This window comes from Synchiropus splendidus, chromosome 2, assembly GCF_027744825.2.
Source record: "Synchiropus splendidus isolate RoL2022-P1 chromosome 2, RoL_Sspl_1.0, whole genome shotgun sequence".
NCBI lineage: Eukaryota > Metazoa > Chordata > Actinopteri > Syngnathiformes > Callionymidae > Synchiropus > Synchiropus splendidus.
The window spans coordinates 26,074,038-26,088,569 of NC_071335.1; the positions used below are offsets into that span (position 1 = coordinate 26,074,038).

Below are 14,532 nucleotides of genomic sequence, written 5' to 3' on the forward strand. Positions count from 1 at the left end.
CACAACCAGCGGGGCCTCATCAGACCGCCGGCTGTCACATGTGATCAGTTATTGTCAGGTAATGACAGGTAGCAATCGGCCGATCTCAGCGTGATCACGATCATCGTGCATGAATGGTGACCAATCGATCGGAACATCCCACATTTAGAATCAGAATAGAATTTATTGCCATGGTCCGTGGGCGTTACTTTATTTGAATGACTTTCATTTTCTTTAAAACTCTTCCTGTAATGTACCAGCTGTTAGAATAGACCGAGAGCAGCTGTGGATAGATGTCAGCAATTCAGGTCAGGTCAAGCTGCTTTGACTCTCACTGTGGAAAGAGTAAATACAGTGAATAATGGACTCAGTCAGCCACTGACCGCAAGTCCATTATTAGCATACAGCACAATTATAACTTGGATCGATGCTCATGGCTATGACGAGCAATGGCAATATACATTTTCCCCCCAGAATGATGTTATGACAGAACATCAGCTTTCGCTCTGCCTTTTTTTTTTTTTTTCTTAAATCGATCGGACACGCACGCGCGTCTGCAATGAAAACATTTAACGGGACCTAAACTGAGACAGTGGTGTTTCTGTCCACTGCGTGTCAGCATGTGTCAAACGCTCCCCTCTGGCTGCAGCACGAGAATCTATACTGGGAAAAAAAAAAAAAGATTGCTGCTGCGAGGAGAATCGATTTTACAGCTTGCCATTAGAACATAACAGCTCGCATAATGCATACCTGGCTCACGGAGACACGGCTATCTGTAATTAGATGCAAAGAGCGAGACGACTTTCTGGAGTAACCTGCATTTATATGCCTTACGTCAGTAGACACGGTGTCATGTCTGTGAGTGGAGCAGAAGTGATTACTCCTTTGTTGGTTCCTCCATCCATCCATAGGGAAGATCATCTAACATATGATTGTGCACCTGTGTCTAACTCAAACCTCTTCATTAAGTTTGCAGATGACACAACCGTGGTGGGCCTCAGCAGGAACAACGACGAGTCCAACTACCGGAGTGAGGTGAGCCACTTTTTCATCAACAGGTAAGGAAATAAAGAGAAAGTTAGCTCTCCACTGCTCTAAGTAATTGATTGTGTCGCAGTATTATCTGCAAGACCTTTATGAATCGTTTTCATTTTGCACATTTACCCATTTGCGGCGCGGATCAATGCCCGGACTGAGAGCCAAAGGGAGAGAGCAAACATATGGTACAATCAAACGGCCGACAGATTAATGGTGCCACGTAATTAGCTTGTAAAAGTTCATGTGCTTGTTTTTATTGTGCCTGGCAGTGGTCAGATATATGGACAGTAAAAACCAAAAGTGCAGTATTTCGGTAAAGCGCTGTCTGACGAAGTCCCCTTGGATTCAGGACACTTAGATGATGAACGTTTCCTGCTTTTTTTAGTAGTGAAAAAGTGTTGAATTTTTTTTTACATGAAGCTCAAGGATCGGAAAGCGGATTCTGATTCATCAGAGCCCAAATCTCACGCTGGATTTGATAATGACAAAGTAAAGGAGGTCAGATGATTTGGACGCATGGTCAGGAGAGAGTTGGACGACAAAAGACGGAGACGACGGCAGGAACCAATGAACTTCCTGGATGCAGTATTAAGACTACAAAGCAGCTGTCCCCAGGTGTATTTATGTTTATTTAATTGACATCACTGGACACGGTGTAAGGAACGATACGAATAATTTGCATGAGATGGTTTGTTTATTGGGCTGTGTTCCTTCCTCATGGTGTTCACATAAGGATGCTGGCAGCGCATGTTCTGATGAAGCTCTCTTGAGATATTCCGAGCTCCTGCTGACACACTCGATTAATGTTTGAGAAGCAAAGCACAACTGGAAAATATTTCTAACCCCCCCGTCAAGAGGAGAGTCTTCTCCTTGATGTAGAAAAAAAAAAATCTGTCTTTACTGAAATCATACCTATGACTAGATACAAGGTAATATTCTCAGCAATGTATTGTCTTCCTGCTGCTAAAATGTATTCATCTAACTATTCTGTAATGAGACTCCATATTAAAAACTCACCAAGCAACTGCTTTGCATTTACATGTGTTTCCATCGATTGAGGAAATGAGGTGGCAGTGCTCGGACATAACAAAGGCAAGTGTAATAACATAGAACCCAAGTGTTGCAAATAGCTGTAAACATGTTATGGATTCACATCATTACCAGCACATTAAATACTCGTTCCCACATATTATGGAAAGAAAAAGCAAATGGTCTTCAAGTGATTTGAAAGTGTATGAAATTTATGCCTGGAATAAAACCTTGCTTATTATGATGAGGGGTCAAGGGTTGGCTATGTTCTACAATGATTACCATAACTGCGACTGTACACGACTTTCAGAGAAACAAAGAAGAAAAAGGTGCTTCAACCGCGAACTCCTTAGCTCAGTAGGTATATTGGCTCTGTGTTCACTTTTCTGATCTGATTTCCACAAGGAATTAAGCTGAGCTTGTAAGATGTCGACACAAATTACATTACGGGAGAGCACCTCTGCGACCTCACTGCCGCTCCTTGTAGCGTTTACCTCTGTAGGATAAGTGGATAAAGCGATAAGATGATGTTAGAGAACATGGTCCAACTCTGGTTGAAAAATAGATACTGTATGGCATCAATACATTTCTATTGACCCTCACTGCTTTAATCTTAAGAGTGTCCAGGCATCCAAGGCCGCGCACTACAGGAATATTTATATACAATATATCTGACTGTGCTCTGGAGCTGAACACTTCTGAGGCGTCTGAAAATGGCAGGAAAACGTTCATTTTCAAGTCACTATATTTCATACTGTACCTTGCTTCCTTAGATTAGATTAAAGCATTAAAGCAAACAATAAAATCAATACCTTTGAAGTGAAGATGGCAGAAAAATAAACATACTGTACATGGATCGCCAGCCTGAACAATCCTGGGTGGCGCGGAGCTCAGCCAAATATAGGACCGTTCTCATTTGCATGAGAACTGACTGTCAAAACGTGCGATGCACTGAATCCAAGGAATAAATTGAAGGAACACTGTAGTAAGAATTGGGTGCTGTCATGAGCAAGTATTTGATGAGTACAGCGAAATAGCCTAGTATCAGTGTGAGGACCCATACTTGAGTCAGTATAGGGACATCTGAACTAAAAAGTGACGAAGTCTTATCAAAGCTAATTTGGGAACTTCCTGCCGAACTTCCTGTCGTGGCGTTTTAGACCCATAACTGATGGAAATTTTCACTGCATAACTGATGAAAATCTGCTGCAAAATCCTTTGAAATCCTAGGGGGACTGGACGGAAAGTGCAAGACTTATTCATCTCTCAGCTTTTTTTTTGATCCCTCAAACCATATCGGAAAAACCTTTTCAGACTGACTTCCCTGGACCATCAAAATGATGCCATGACTGGCGGCACAGGCACCAAGGAATCAGGTAAAAGAGCACCAACCACAGTATGACGTTTTAATTTTCCTGTGATCTAGAGTCCAGCCATGACCCTCTGCTCTGTTGGGACAGGAAGGCAACTTGGTGTAGCGGCACCGCTTCTGTAACCCAGCTGGGGCGCGGCTGGATTAGCTGTAAAGGTTGAGGAGGCTTCCAGGCAGAGGGAGGTCGGCGGCCCATTGGCTCGCCCTCACACCATTTGGAATTTCACAGGAGTGACACATCAATCTCTGAGTGTGATGAGACGCCTGTATTGTAATGGACATGCAGCGTTTATGAGTTGAAAGGAGCAGTTCTCAGGGTGGAACTAAATCCAAGTTCACATTTCTGGAAGCGCCGCTGTTTTCAGAAACTACATGCTGCCTCATTAAAGACTAATCTAGCAACACTTCCTTCCAGGCAAGTATTGCTGCAGGACTGGAACCCCTTACAAGTGCATTGTGCAGTTGAAAAGTGTACTTAAGGGTGTGGCACAAAGCTTCAGGGCAAGAAAACATGAATATCACATTATTGAGACAAGAATCTCAGGCGGCGGCCTTGTTGTAAGTCTTCATACGGGAAGGCAGAGGAAGGAGAAAGAATTGAAACAAGAGATGAGGGCTTCGGAAAAAGTTCAGCTCCACACAAAAATGTGTTTTCAGGCAGCACATCTTCAGAGGCAAGAGGAATATCTCTGGGAATATGAGCGAGACGAAACAATTGGTGAAAAATGACGAGATGTGTGTTCTTTGTAGCCTTTTCTCAGCGGAGAAGGTTCTTTGAGGGGAAAACGATCGGGAGCGATAGAACAAAGCAAGAAATTGTGTGTCCATGTTTTTGTGTTAAAAGTGGAGGAGAAGTGCGCCTTTGGGAATACAAAGTTGTTGACAAGTTTTGGAGTGGAAAAAAAACTCTGCTTTTTGATCATTTCTTCTCTGGAGAAGGACAAGTTTAACTCCATCACAACCCTCAAGAGTTGATCCAGGACAGCTGAAATAAAGTTATAAAAAACCCATCCACCAGTGGAGTTTTCAGATGAACATTTGTGGGTAGCATCATTCATTAACATGATTCAGATTCCTTTACTATTGAAAGTTGGACTGCCACGACTGGGTCGGTTATGAACCTCTTGTTTGCAGGGTCTAATTAACAGCTTACTCGTGGTCCTCCCGGTTAGCTATTAGTAAATATACTTGGTGTCCTGGTGTATTCTGGAGGGTTCCCGATAGATTAACATTTCCTCTTTTAATCGCAAATTCATTACATCTAAATGTAACTTAATAGAGGATTTTTTATCAAGGCAAAAAGTCAAAGTCAAAGTTGTTTCATTTCTGACTTCCCCAAGTCAGTTTCAGATGTCCAATTTTGGTACACCAAGTTTCACTTGAAAACTTTTTTGACAAATCTGAAAATACTGCAAATTGAGGGCTCAAGAATCCAACTCGGTCTGCCAGTCTCTGTGTGACCGTCAAGCTCAGGGTTTGTCTGACATATTGACGTTGAAGTGGACTGTCGCGTCCTATATTGACGCCTAAGGCAGCCTTCCGCATTGCATGTTGACGCATACGTGTTTCATTGGAGTAAAAAAAATACAGGCCTGGAAGTCTGACTAAATAGCAATAGACACATTGTTCCATGTAGAACAAAAGGCAACCAACCAACCTCTGTCTTTCTTTTATGTGATGCGCTGCCCATGGCATCAGGTTATACTGCAGAATGTGGAACAAAGAATCAGACCTTCCTCTCTTGTTTGACTCGTAACTGGTTTCACATTCTGCATGTTCCCAACACTGCATGTCCCACGGCAGCCGAAGCCTCACAGTACTCTACAACAGTGTTACCAGAAACCTCATGTTCTCCAGCACCACGTGCTTCAACAACACTTTGGTCCATCCCTATACGCTGAATTTCAAGTTACGTATTTCCAAGAGTCTTGCACATCAAGTCAGTATCTTCCACACTTCCCAGTCTACTGCATCTCTTTCAGACATATTAGCTATTGGGGACTTCCTCCCCATGTTTCTTTCTCACAAGTCAAAGATGTTTTGGAAGAAATGGGCTTTTATCACTTGCGGAAAACATAGTTGAATGTTGATGGTGGGAATATGCATGTGCATTCTTTCCCCTTGGTTCATACAAGAGGCAATTTTTAATTACCTGGTTCAAGGGCAGCAATGTCTTGGCGCTTCCCTGGCCTGACATCAGAGGCACTACAAAACCAGGCCAGAGGACGCTGAAGAAGCGCAAGCAATGAGAAGAGCAAAATAAAAGACGGCCAGGAGGGAAGAAGCTCAGAGAGAAAACAATGTGTTAGTTAAATGTTAATTAACCAAAGACAAAGAAAGCGGCGCACAGGGCAGCGCCGTATGAAAGGCAGGATGAAAGAATTACGGAACATTGTGGGGATAAATGAGTGTGGACGTTCAAAGAAACACGTGAAGGTGTAGAGAAGGGGAAGGTGGCAAGAAGGATTATGGATCAACCTATTAACACCGGGGGTTTGTCAGGCTGTAAGCCTCTTAGGAGGATCTTTTTGAGCAAAGAGGCGGTAAGAATGTCAATTTAGGCACTTTCTCTGCTGGTAATTATGCTCTCTCCCAGGGCTAACAGCCTATTTGCATGTGGGCACCGAGGCCAAGTGTTGCCAGAAAGATTAGTTGTTGACTGTATGGGATGACATGGGAAATACAGTCGTTTTCAAAATGGCAGATGACACTTTTTTTGTCTTCCAAAGGAGAAAGGAGATCAAAGCTCAGATCCAAAGTTAAATGGTGTTTTATCAGTCATAGAAGTCTCTCAGGAACTTCCATTGAGGTCTATTCCCAGCCCGGGATATTAGATTAGATATGGGCCTTTATTAGTCCCACAGTTTCAAGATTAAATTAGACCTATTAGTCTTTTTCAGACGTCTTTGTTCGACAGGTTTGCCTCGGCTTGCTGGTTAATCAAGTAAGCCGTATTGTCAACAACAATTGTTTGCTTTATGAAGGTTTATTTGAAATTGTGGCAGAGAAAAACAAAACAGCAGAATGGAACACGGCCAAAAAAGAAGGGACGTTGACGTTGGGAAAGTGGACTTTTGCTTCCTATAGTGACAACAACGGCAGCCTTCACCGTTGCCTGTTGACGCATACGCATAGGTGCTTCAGTTTTCACTACTTTGTTTACCAGAAATCTTGGTTTATTTCTATTCGGGAGGCAGATTAGGGGTGATATGGCAAAAATATCACATCAGATATTTTTATAATGAAATCACGATTTCGATTTCATCACGATTTTGTGGGTATTTTTGAGACAGCAGCTGACAATTTAGTTCAAAGAACAGATTCTTGCCAATGTGTGCAAAATACTTAAACATACCATTAGTCTCCAACAACACTGGGAAAAAGAGCTTTCTGGCTTTCAATCAACATGGAACCAATATCAGTGAAGGCCTGACTGTTTTCTTTCATCACCACAGTCATTTTAACAGCATTTGAATGTACCAAAAGACTTTTCATTGAGTTCATTGAAAAAGGTCAAATGAAAATCTAAACTGAGTAATTTTTGAAAAGAAAAGATCAAGGTGCAATGTCTGGTTATTAAACCTGATTGATACATCTTTGACTCATTATTGTTCGGAATTTACCTTCTTTTGCATACATCCATTAGAGTTTTGGGGAGTTTACTGAGAAATCTTTGACATTCATTTGCTCAGATTGTTTCAGAACAGTAACAACTCTTGTCAACAAGTGTTTCAAAAAGACATCACGTTAGCAGTTAGCCCCGTTAGCTCTGCGGGCAGACAGTCTTTGGGTCAGACCAGACCAGAAAGCCATGATCGTGTGAGACCGAGTTAGAGGTGCATCAGACAAAGACAAGTCACGTTTTTGACCGGCTTGTTTGCGAGTGTGTAGCAGGACAAGACAAGAGTCCTGGTGTGGTGGATTGAAGAGGTTCCACAATGTCAAGTGTGTTTCTCGCTTATTATATAGTTTAAACACAACGACACGACACGTTCAGACGTTGTGCAATTTCTCATGTAAGTATTTATAATGTGTTGTTTGTTCAAGAAATGTTCTCCATTTCTGTCATTATAAACAGCACAATGGTCAAAACTGACGCAAGCTGTTACATTTTTGTACATTTGTCTATCGGACACGAAGCAATTACCATCCATATGGGGGTATTCCCAGCAGCATATGAATAAAACATGTCAGGAAAAGCAAATGATATTGAATTGTTTCAATTACTGTCAGCTTTCTTTGTGCACTCCAGCTGCCTGCAGAGCAACAGCTGGAACATTGTTGTCTTTGAGGCAGAAACTCATCTTGTCAAAGGAAGACCACTTTGGGTTTTCAATTGCAAAATGCATCATTTGAATAAATTTAAATTGATATTGTACTGACTTATTAGTTCCTATCACCTGATCCAACCCCTAATGTAGTGTATACTACAGTAATTCCTGAGACAGTGTCTGTCATCCTAACCAGCTTCACTGCCTTTTCTTCAGCGTGATGGCAAAATTATAGGCAACATTTTAAAATTGTGCCAGTTGATAGCTCATCAACATGAAGTTTTCTCAGAATTTGAGAGTGAAAAGGAATACTTATCACAGCAACCAGGCTGAGCGTTCTGCCTGAATAAATTCACACCAGCCCTCTCTTCACAGTCCAAGTGTGCGCATGCATGTTGTTGTAATCCATCATTGTCTACTCTGTCAACACTGTGGCTGTTACCTTGAGGCACTCACTTCCTCTCTCCTCTCATTTGCATTTTGTTTCCTCTCCACAACATCTTCAATCCCCTGCTCGCGTTATTCTATTCCAGCAGGCAGCCTCGCTGTTTATATCCTGCCTCAATGCTAACTCCTTCTTGACAAAGCATGATGGAACGTCGACAAACCTTTATTGATAACTTAACATTACATAGACATTATTGTTTTAAAATAGTTGTTTTCAATTTAACCCGATCATAGAGTTAGAAAAGTGGGTCAATCAGACCTCACACTTCATCAATAATGAAACCTACCACCAGGATTTTAAGTCCAACCATATTGGATTCTTGTAAACAACTTGATGACAGAGCACAGCTTGATATGCTTGAGTGAGTGGGGTCTCCATTAAAAGGTAAATCTGGAGTCAGAGTTGAGTGAGTCAGAGACAAAGACACTGATGCCATCATTGGGAGTGACTTTAAAGGGAGTGACAAGATCAGATCTTAGCGGAGAAACTCAAGTTTAGAGTCAAATATAGGGAGATCTGGACACGTGAGGTGAGGAGACACACTGTTGGATGATGAACTTTAGAGATGGAGGACAGTGAGGTACAAGGGTGTGGCAAAGGAGGTCAGGAAGACGACTAAGTGGAGGAGATGGATGTCTTTCGCTGTGTGAAATAGTCAAATGACTCCCATGCATCGCTCATTGACAACAAGTGAAAATGAGGAAAGAGTAGTCTCACGCAGAGATTGGCTTAGTGTGTGAATGACCCGAGGAAGAACCACCAGAACCACCATGGGAATCCTTGGACTGTGAGTACACCAACTCACACACTTGGATTATTTGTTTTTATAAATAAAACATTCTATTGTCCCATAATAATAAATAAGCATTCCGAATGAATCATGCACATTACAAACAAATTCATGGATTTCAACAGGCAAACATTCACCACAGATACACAGCCCTGAGCAGCAGAAGTGGAGGTGATGTTGAGTTTGGGCTCCATGCGTCTGCACTGTCCGACTGCATTAGAATATGGGGAACCAGCTGCATCCTGACAGTGATGCAATTGACCACAATGCCCTCCCCTCAGGTCTGAAGGTCTGTTGGTATTATGGTGAAGTGGGGCTGCAGCACATTTACTTGTTCTTGGAGTTACATTGTGTGTGCCAATGTAGCACATCCTCCCCAGACTTCATGACCTATTTTAGCCCATCCTCATCACTCAATGGTTGTCTTCACCTTTGACCTGTCTACAACTTTCTGGGTCCAACATGGTCTCTCTCATCTGGCCTCCTTATATGAGTCTCCCTGTGTACTGTTCCTCCAACACATTCTCACTCCCATGGCGTCATACAGAGTCTATCTTCAAGTGACTTTTGCGTCGTACACTGACACAGGCTTTCAATTGAAACACAGGTTCTCCCTTCCACAGAATAGCCTGACGTTAACAGCTGGGCACCATGGTAAACAAACACGGTGGTTGGTGTTAGGGTGACTCATGGAATGGTGCTCGTTTCACAACTGTAAAATAAACATTGTTATGTGATATATACTTGGGCCTTTGGAGTGACAATGGGTTTGGACCCTCTGAAATGTTCATTATAGATATTCTGTTTTCTGGTCGCTCCCACTGAAGCCTAACACTTGACCATTCCTAGTATGATTCTTGTGTTTGAGCCTGAATCTCTGAACCATCATGGCAGGTCTCACAACTGTCCTGTGAAGCCTCCCTGTCACTATTGCTGCTACTCTGCTCCCTAACAGTCGTCTCCATGCCTTCCATCCGGGCTGCATTCTACTCTTCACCACCTTGGATTTCTGTCACATTCTCAGGATGATTGACCCCAAATACTTGAACTTTTTCCCCACCTCTATACATCTTCACACATCTTCTGTTTTGCTTCTGCTACTCTCAAGCTCATCCCACCATCTCTCCACTTCCTTTACCGAATCCTTGGAATTATAATACAGACAGTAAACATCATCATTCATGGAGATCTTTTAGGGCGATGGTGATGTAAATATGCATTTGCAGAACCCAGTAAATAATATATAAAGACATAATACTACATGAAATAGCATTTTATGAACAACAAATATACGTGGTGGACCTAATAAATACTATGTCAACATTTGGGAACAACATTAGCTACCACGGAAACAATACAATGAATAATTCAAAAACTGTCGTAATTCATGTTTATGGATTTGTGCTTTGTGATGATTGTCCATGACTCGCAGGAGCCGCAGTGAAAGAAAAATACGTAATAATTAGTCACAACATTATGATCCAGCTGTCAAATGTGACCCTGATATCTGAATTAATATAGCTTTAGATTGTAACTACACTCCCTTTCCGTATCTGTCAGCTTCATCAAGCTTCAACATCGAGATGAGATTGGATCTGACACAGGTAATCAGACATAATTTGTCTGCGTTCCAACCTTTTGTCACTCCCATGCTGAGTTAATCACTTCCCCCAGTCCAGTTTGTCAGGTGGAATAACACAGCCATCAGCACAGAGCAGTCGCTCAGTTATGACAGGGAACCACAACACAGTGGGCTTTGGTTACCTTTTAAATACAGCCGTTTGAATTCAACAGGTCCGAGGGCACTGTGCTTCATTATTATTGTCATTGTTGTTGACGGTGTATTTGAAAAGGCAAAGATTAATAGGACGCTGGAAAAACAGGACATTCCACTGACAAGAAAAATACTAAAATAAAGTGCATTATTTATACTGTGAACGGTACATACCAGTGTGTAGTGGACTGATTGTATATAGCAGACATCTTTGAAAGAAAAGTAGATTTCTGAACAAAGATGTGTCTTATTGTGACAGAAAATCCATGCCATATCTTACAGCAAGCTCAAGGAGTCACCAGCAGGGAGTATGATCTATCACCCGTCCCAGTCTCCGTCCAAGTTCTCGTACTGAACTGAATAATTTGACAAACTGTCCATTGTTATGTTCACAATGATAATTTCTCCTCAAGCTCTTTAAAATAAAAGGGTCCTTTCTTATTAATTACCCATAGGGACGTGCACAGTGAGACCCCTGGTGGTGCTCCAGGGCCTGCCCTTTTACCCTGAGTGGGAAAAGTGACCCTTCTGGAGCCTGCACTCCCACTGCCAAAATCTATTTTGCTATCTGACGGGGCACCTGTTTGAGTTCTTGTCATAATCCTTCCCTGTCCTGCACCGAGTCACTCACCAGTCCAGCACCACAACCCGGCCCAGTCCGCCTCATGCCGTGCAGAGCGGCGGTAAAGCGCCTTCTCCGACCCACATCATCAGACATGTAAACACAGTGTTTGTTCACACCGTTTGTGCGATCCCCCAGTTTGTTAGGATCTTTTCACCTGCCATATACATCATTTGGCACGCACACTGCGGAGTCTTGTGCAAATTAAATAATTATTAAAATGGATTAAATTTCAAAGACCAAGGCCGGAGGCGAACCTCCTGCAACAGGAGGTTCCTTCAGGATGTGCACTAACCACAACGTCACTGTGCGATTGCACGCACATACTCTCTAAAGTCTCCAACTTTTAATGACCGACAAGTGAAGTAGATGTTGAAAAGATGTTGAGCAGATGTGGACAATACATTGTGTTTCATAACGTCAAACCAGTTTTATTTATTTAGTTGTTTTTTGTTTTTTTTGCAGTGGGTGGCCATTTTTCTGGCTCGAGCACGAACCCTCCACCAAAATGTCTGTGCACGTGCCAGGTTTCCCACTTAGATTAACTCAAACAATTTATCTAAGGTGTATGACTGTGACGCCATCTGCAGGTAAAACAGCACCATGTAGCAAAAAATTACAAACATAGCTCAAAAACTGTTATTGTAATTGTGAAATGATCGGTAATTTCTGAGAGTCCGACATCCCAGATTTACCACAGTTCATTCCCTTTCATGTGCTGCTGTGGGCAGGAGCTGACGCTAACTACGTAGGGCGTAGTGTGAGAAGAAACCAGAGTGCCTAGAAGAAACCCACATAAGCAAACAATCCAGAAAGGAATCAGGTTCACCGGCACCGACTACTGCACTACATGTAATTGAATCTTAAATTCATTACATAGTAAACTCAATTACCATCATTTGATGGCGGTCTAGATATGGAGCCACGGGACAAGTGGTCATTCACATGACCAAATGTCACTTCCTCTCCAGGCTTTAGCATTTTTCATCACGTTCCTCACCAATGACCTGCATTGTCACCTCCACCTTTTCGCCTGACCTCTTCCCTTTACCTCCAATCTCGTTATCCTCAGCCCGTCTGCCTGTCTCAGTCTTGTCTGTGACCCTTTGACCCCAACTTTTTTCTCGCCCTTACCTGCTTGGTTTGGACTGACTTCCTCTCCTACTGGTCTCTATTCGAATTCACTTTTGGATCATGACAACAAACATTTGAGCATAATGCTTGTTTGTATCTGCAAAACTTGCCAAAAGTTCAACTGTATTTTACCAGGTTTACTCAATTCCAAGTTTCTTCTCCTCATTGTTTTTAGCCTGGCAGAGAACAAGAAGAAGCAGTCAGAGATGGGATCGCAAGGCTGATGGTTGAAAATGAGAGAAATAAAAGTGAGTGATAGCAACACAGGCAGACACTAATGGCGGCAAAATGTGTTGATGGGCAAATAGAAATCAATCTGCCTGGCATCTCAACCGCAGACATCTGCCAACTCGGAATAAATAATCCAACGACTTGTAATAGCCTCAAAATGAGTTACAAGTTGTAGATGACTCAACGGTTCAAATTAAACTTGTGCTACTTTTCATACCTGGTCTTTCTACACTACCCCCCATCACCCCCGCCACCAGGGCTACTGGAATCAACATCAACCAATATATAATTAGAAAGAAGAAACATTGACTTTTCATTCCGTATATACAAAGAAATCTATAGAATTTCGTTTCCATATAGTACAGTTAAATACACTGTGTTTCTGAGGAGGTTCTCATGAGTGGCCCAAACGCCACCGGCATCTTGTGACGTCACGGGAGGGAACAAACACTGTGCACTGAATTATCATGAATTTGTCCACGGTTTTTGAGGAAGAAGAGACGGTTTGTGTAAACGAAGGACTTATTTTTATTCCAAACGTTGTGAAAGCGACGAGTCGTCTATGGTAGGAGATGGAAATGTGTCGACGTGACGGCAACATTGAACGGTAATGTCAACGAAAACTCTCTGAAGAACGGTCAGCAGTGGAAACGCTGACATATAACGCGTTTGGGTAAACGGTAGGACTTACCGGCGAGTATTGACGCCTCCTCACCGCTGCTCTGATAGTTTCTTTCCGCTGTTTGCTTCCGTTGGAACACCGTGGGCGGCTTCAAAATCCGTTTGAGGCAAACTTTCATGGCAAAATAATCCTGCAAAGCAACGAAACGCGGACGGTTGTCACTCGTCTCTCATCCTTTCAACTTGCTTCACCTGTTTCCCATGACACTCGTCGTCTTCTGGGAGGAAGAGCGGACTTACGTGCTCAGTGGCGCCCTCAGAACATCCAGCTGTCATGCAACGCTTCGCCATTTCTCTAAAAAAACTGAAGTTGAAGAGCTTTTTTTTTACCGGCATTCTAATGGTGCGCCGACGTGACGTCACAGAGGATGGCTTCCGGTTCTCACTCTGTGCTACACCGCTCTGAATTCGATTCAGTTGGAACTACATAACGAAACTACATAATGAATGCACCCAGATGGGTACATATTGTTCTTGGTCTCGGCCATCTTTACTGTTCGGCTTCTGGCGCGTTTTTCGTCACGCTACTCCTCCCAGAGCTTTCGTGGTAGAGACGCGGTTCAAAAGCCAAAACGTGGGGCCCAACCGGGAATCATCTGCTATTACTTTTCTCAGACCTAGGTGCCAGCATTCCCGAGATATTCCAGGATTTTTGGAAAATTTCTCCCAATGAAACACAATGGGAGCGTGACTGAAAAGGCACAAATTCAACAGCTCGTAGCTCCGTCATACTTTGGCCGCGAGAGTCCGCGTAAATCACAAAACAGACCTGCACTTGTCCTCTGTTGCCCTAAAAAATGATCAGAGTTAATACTGCATTTTTATGTGTTGTTCCAGAGCTGTGTGGGTGAAGGTCTCCAGAATGCATGCAGGCCCTGCAGGATGCCAGTCTCTGCTTGTGCGTGAGTTGGTGAGCACACACTCCTACAACCTTCCAACACACACTCGTGAAACAGGTCCTTTCTCAAGGCTGAGGCTGTCCGTGATCGGGCCAACAGAGCTCAAAAAAAGATGAAGAAAGAAAGAAAAATCAATCAATAGAAGTGAAATGGACTTGCATTTAAATGCATCTCAAGTTAGTCGAGTCAAGGACTTCCCACAGTGAAAGACCTCAGCTTTTGAGGCAGACTTCTCTTAGCTCCTTTGTTTTTCCATCACTTCTC

General features: G+C 42.8%; 1 protein-coding gene across 1 annotated transcript in view; it reads right to left on the reverse strand.

Moving 5' to 3' along the window:
- The window catches only part of LOC128755048 (protein phosphatase 1 regulatory subunit 29-like), a 221,333-nt gene extending 207,585 nt beyond the window's left edge, over window positions 1-13,748 (reverse strand). Inside the window, exons 1-2 of the mRNA XM_053858246.1 lie at window positions 13,610-13,748; window positions 13,380-13,500 (exon numbers count right to left, since the gene is read on the reverse strand). The gene's annotated coding sequence lies outside the window, so the exon portion shown is untranslated. The remainder of the gene's footprint in view (window positions 1-13,379; window positions 13,501-13,609) is intronic.
- Window positions 13,749-14,532: the final 784 nt, after the last annotated feature.